This window comes from Capsicum annuum, chromosome 2 (assembly GCF_002878395.1).
Source record: "Capsicum annuum cultivar UCD-10X-F1 chromosome 2, UCD10Xv1.1, whole genome shotgun sequence".
NCBI lineage: Eukaryota > Viridiplantae > Streptophyta > Magnoliopsida > Solanales > Solanaceae > Capsicum > Capsicum annuum.
Genome location: NC_061112.1, coordinates 125014227 through 125020378, shown reverse-complemented (window position 1 = coordinate 125020378; position 6152 = coordinate 125014227). Strand labels below are relative to the sequence as shown.

General features: G+C 33.5%; 1 pseudogene; it reads right to left on the bottom strand.

The window, feature by feature from the left end:
* Positions 1-390: 390 nt before the first annotated feature.
* Positions 391-1272, bottom strand: LOC107858111 (annotated as a pseudogene).
* Between the last annotated feature and the right edge of the window lie 4880 nt (positions 1273-6152).

Below are 6152 nucleotides of genomic sequence, written 5' to 3'. Positions count from 1 at the left end.
GAGCTTATCCCCACATTATTGGAGGAAGAGGTATAAAATTTCAAAAAATGTGGAATGAATCTTAGATGTTCAAAATGGAAAGCAATGATAAGATTCCTTCTTTAACTTTAAAGGGTTTTATCAATATGTAGTATGCCAAAAATTTCCAAGAAATTATTTTTATCTCTATTCTGAGATTAATTCGCTTGTTGAGAAAGCTATTATCATCGTCAGATCAACATCTTTTTAAGCTTAATTCTTAGTCAAAATAAAATAATAAAAACTAAGAGATCAAAAGAAATTGTAAAGACGGAAAAAGTAATGCGACTTGGTAACAGCCAAAACATTTATTCCATATATATACATAATATATATATATATAAAAGCATTTTAACTCCTTTAATTTATTTTTCAAGATGAAGTTGGACATGTGGTTCTCTGTCTGCTGTTTCTCTGTTCCTCCCATGCTGCTGATCTCTTGTTTTACCCCAAGCATTGATACAAAGATGGAGCTTCTTGCTAGCTGGCAGGAAGTTCACAGCTTGAAGTGGACTCAATATGTTCATCACCAACTCCTTCAATATCTCCATCCTCAGCTTATCAGCTTCTTCTACAACATTCATCAAACTCTTAGCATGTCTATCAAGGGTCTTCTCTGCTTCACCATACATTTCATCAAGATCTCCCACTTCATTGGCGATAATGGCGAATGGATGATCAGCTATCTCCTCCTGCAAGCTTGCGAGCTTATTTGACAACTGGTTTTCTAGCCTTATCGTTTTCCTTTGTAACTCATCGACTGAATTCAGCTGCAGAGATGAGAGCTCGCTGAAGTGTCCAGTTCTCTTGCCTTGGAGATAGTTGTTGAGATGGGATTCGAATTCCTTGCCACTGATTGCGTAAAGGAGCCGGAAGTAACTGGAAGGTCTGCATCCGGAGATCCAGAGCATGGAGCTTTCTAACGTGGTCACCAAGTGGGAGCAAGGTAGGCAGTGACATCGCTACGTGCTAAATGTCTGCGACTGTCCGTGTAATCTTGGAAGTGTTTGATGGATTTCTCAATGAGTTGTTTTAGCTTCAAGTCGTTGGCAGCGCTACAAGCGCTGGAGGATGAGGACGAGGACGAGGAGAAATTGTGGAGGGCATGGATGAGCTCCAAGAGGTCTTGTTGTTGGAGCTTCATCCATTCTTGAAAGCACGAGTGTTGAGCTTCTTGATCACTTGCACTATTATTATTGAGGGAAGTCATCTTAATTACTTTGGCATGTCAATGAACAACGGATATTTATCAATTTAAAGTAATAAACATCGGAACTCATGACAACATCCAATATATATCCTAGTTGTCTTAACAAGGACCATGTTTTTTCTTCTTCTTTGTTTTCTTCCTTTTTAGGATTTCGAAACTTAAAAGAGGAAAAAACCAAAAAAAAAAAATGTTTGCATTGATAATTATCTGGGAACTCGTGACAGTAACCAAACCAAAAATTTTGTAATTGGCACTTCATATGTCTTTGTTCGAAAAGAGATGTTAAATAACCGAAATATCCCTCCACTGATAAGATGTTTTATTTTAGGTTTCTCAACGCGCATTTACGTATGGATCCAATTGTTTTTTCTTTTTCTTTTTTTTTATGCCAAGCACGTAAAATAAAGTGTTTGGTTAATAGATGGCTGTGCAATTTGAACATTCAGTCTTCACTCTTCAGTTGGATTTTAGATGAGATCTTGGCCCTTCCAAATAAAGGAGGAAGGGTTGGGGTGAACGGAAATATACAACCACCACAACATAGCCGCTGTGTGAAACTGGGAAAAATATATGCAGTTTATATCATTACCTCCAAGGTAAAGTTGCTAGGTTGTTTTCAATAGACCCTTGACTCAAGACAAATGCAATCTAAAAACAACGTGATAGAAGAGCAAGAAACAACATGTAGTAACAAAACAACGGAACATAAATAAGGCTACCCCAAATTAATACAACAATCAGTCTATCCAAAAACCACAAACAGCACAACAATTCCACTAACAAGAAACTACAAGCATAGCACTATGATGGTGGTGAACGAATTTTTTTTTTATATATATTTTTCTTTGTAATCCTAAAGTCCAAAGGTATGTATGATAAAAACTCATCCGCACTCGGTGTATACACTAAATTAATATAATTTATCATGGTTAAGTGAATAAATGAGGTAAAATATATATTAGTTAATCATGATTAAGTAATATGAATGCTAAATTCAAACGTGTAACTCCCCAGGAATTTAGGATAAGGAGTCACACATCGGCAAAATACAAGAGGGATGTTGGGTATATAAGTAAGCAAGTCTTAATTCCTAGTGACGCGTTTTAAAACCGTGCGGGCCTAGGCCCAAAAGCCCACAATATCACTAGTTGGCTAGCTAAGGGGTCTTTCAGGCTTTCATGGCTCGGGATGTCCGTCGTGGCCCGGGCCTTGGCTAGGGGTCGTGACAAGAATGGTATCAAAGTCGCTCTTGTCAATGTGGGCCAGAGTTCAAACTAAACCTGTCAAACGGGCCGGTTTGACCCGGCCCGGTCAGCCCCCAGGCTACAGGGTTGCCGGTCCCGGGATGGGCCAAAAATTTTTTGAGCTTGGTTGACCCGGCCCGGACCCAACCCAGACCAGGCCCGCCGGCTAACCGGCCCGGCCCAATTTCTTCTTTTTTTTTTCTTTTAAAAGGCTGGCTTGACGGTTTGGGCCAAAATAGGCGTTGGGCCCAACAGCTATATGGCCGCTTGGAGCCTCAAACGGCTATATGGCTGCTTGGAGCCTCAAACGGCTATATGGCCCTTTTTTCTAAAAAAAAAAAAAAAAGAGAAATATTTTTTAAAATCCTAAAAAATTTCTATAAATACCCTACACTTTCAAATCATTTTCCACACAATTTTAATTCTCTCAAATCTCATCCTCTCTCAAATATTCTACATATCTACTAAAGTGCTCAATTTTATTTTTTAATTTTGCTATTACAGATACGAGTGGAAGTTTTCTAAAGTTGCAACTTTCGGATACTTTCAAAATTTGGTATTGTCGTTTCATCTCTTACTTTTAATTTTTAATTAGTGTATTAATTGTTGAATATTTAATTTTATTATTTTTGTGTATTTTGAATTTTTTTTAGTTTGATTTTTATTATGGATAAATTAAGAAACCTTGGTAAAAGTGTCAAAAAATTTTGTTCCGGAAGTGGAAGTGGTAGTAAAAAGCGAATTAATGGCAGTAGAGGTAGTTCAAGTAGTATATATACCCGTGTGCCTCAGGTACCACTTAGTGAACCTTTTGAGGAAGAAGTAGGTGCAGGTACTCACGATATGGATTATTTATAAGCTCAGAAAAATTACGGTATAGAAGAAGAAAATGAAGTAGATGTGGTTAATTTAGATGAAGATGATGAAAATATTGGTGAGACATCCGCAGTAGGAAATGCTAATGTTAGATCTGAATCGGTTAATCGTCCTCCCCATCTTCCCTGTGCCCCAAGAGCTCATAAAACAACTAGTATTGCATGAAAATTTTTTACACGTATATAAGGAGAAACTAAGGTGCAATGCAATATTTATCAACAAGTATATGAGCATAAAAGAGAAGGCAATCAAGGGGGTACAGGTACGTTAATGAGACATATAAGAGAGAATCACCAAAGAGAGTTATTTATTGCAAAAGGTGGTGAGGCTGTTGATGGGCCAACACAAACTAGAATGGACCCAACAACCGATCAAGTAATTAAGAATTATTAAATTGAAGAACCGGAAAGAAATAGCAAAAATGATAATTATGGGTTGTTTGTCTTTTACTTTTCCTTCTTTGGATGTTTTTATTCAAGTAATTTTTAATCCTATGTTTAATGATATTCCTAGAAGTACTTGTCGGGCCGATATTTTTAGACTTCATTCACAATATGTTTATTATTTATCTACATTGTTAAAAAAATATTCAATGTAGAATGACTCTAACTTATGATCTTGGTTGTGTTGTTAATAGAAATGATTATTTAACCATTACTTGTCACTGGATAGATAATAATTTTACTATGCAAAAATGTATTCTAACTTTTTTGTATGATAAAGATCATAGACATACTGGAGAATTTATTGCTGAATCTATTAGTAAAGTTGCAGAATTTTATGGTATTGAAAGAAAAGTTATATGTATTGCTTTTGAAAATGCTTTTAACAACAACACTGCTATTGAAAAGTTAAAAATGATCTCTCTCTGCTATTACCTGAAATATTTTATGTTAGGTGTGCTTGTTATATATATAATTTAATTGTAAGAGATGGTCTTGAATTTTTTGAGTTTTATATTGAAAAAAATTTGGCTTGTTGTTGGCTTTATTCAAGGAAATAATCGGAAAAAAAAAATTAGAGAATTTAAAGTTAAATGTGAACAAAATGGACTTACGCCGATATTTATGCCTGAAGAATGTGATATTAGATGGAATGCTACGTATGATTATTTAAAAACTTGTCTTGCTTATAAAGTTCCTATTACATTGACTTTTAACCAATTTTATGATTCATTTGGTAATTTGGTTGAATGTATGCTAAATGATTCTGATTGGGCTGCAATTGATGATCTTGTTAAGTTTTTGAAAAAAAATTATATAGCTACAGTTGGATTTTTTGGTGCTTATTATCCTATTGTTTGTAATATTTTAGTATATTTAGCCGATATTTCTGGTTTGCTCAAAGAATTTAAGAATAAAGAAGGTTACAAAGAAGCTGTTAGTGTTATATTTGCTAAATTTTAAAAATATTTTTTTCTGATTCCCCCTATTTACTTGGTTGGTGCTATACTAAATTCATGTATGAAATTTAATACTATGTGCCACTTTAGTACTCTTATTTATTCTAACTTAGAGATAAATGCTAACAATGATTCTGAAGATGAAGAACAAGAACAACCAGATTTGTTTACGGCTATAAGTGATACGAACATTTACTTAGAAAAATTATATAACCATTATGCCGATTTACTTGATGTAAATGTACCGACAAATATCACTCCTCATGCTTCCGAGGAGCCATCATCTTTTAAAAAAGCAGCACATAGTGATTCTCTTGGTTACTTTTATGATTTAAATGTTTGAAACAACGTTGAGGAAGGAACTTATACAACAACTTCTCGGGAAGAGCTTAAGTATTATCTTTGAATGCCGCTAGAGGATCGTAGACGACGGATCAATGCATTGGATTGATGGAAGAATAATAAAAGACAATATTTTGTGTTTTCAAGATTAGCTAGAGATATATTGAATGCTCCAATGTCAATCGTTGCATCGGAGAGCGCTTTTAGTCAGGGACAACAACAACTTGGGGACAGCCATTACTTATTGGGGAGCAATGGTATGAATGTTCTAGTTTGCCTCAGAGATTGGATTAGAGCAGAACGAAGAAATCAAGGAATAAAGGTGGAGCCGAAATCCGAATAGAATCTTGAAAAAATTATGACTTCAAGGGAGAACTCAGCACAATCAAGTCCAATGCATGATTTTGCCTCCATTGATTTTGACTATCCTATGTTAGTTCCCGTTAATATTAATATGAATGAGTTGGAAAAAATGATGCAAAATTTATAGATTTTTCATTCATGTAAATTATAAATTTTGGATCATTTTGCAATCAATAAAATACAACATTCATTCACTCTTTACTTTATTATTTTCTTCATTTAAATTGAATTTCTAGTTTGAATTAAATACTTAGTTTTAATATATTACTAATTTACTATCAAACTTTACACTAAGTAATAGATAATTAAACATAACAAATATATATACACATAATGAAAAAATAAATTTCTTTTAAGTTCCAAACCTCAAGTATTATTATATTAAGTAGCATATTTTCTATAGTCTCTAAATTATATACATTTAATATTTTAAAGTATACATATAGTGTATATAGTTTTTATGTCTATTGTTTCGACTTTCAAGTGATATTTTAAGTAGTATATATTCTACATCTATGTGTACATATTTTTTATATATTAAAATAGTATATATTTAATGTGTATATGTTTTTAAAGTAGTATAATATGTAGTGTATATATGACTATTTGTTACATGTGTATATATTTTCTAAAGTAGTATGTATATACTATATAGTGTATATATGTTGTATGTATATTATTTAAAGTAGTAAATATA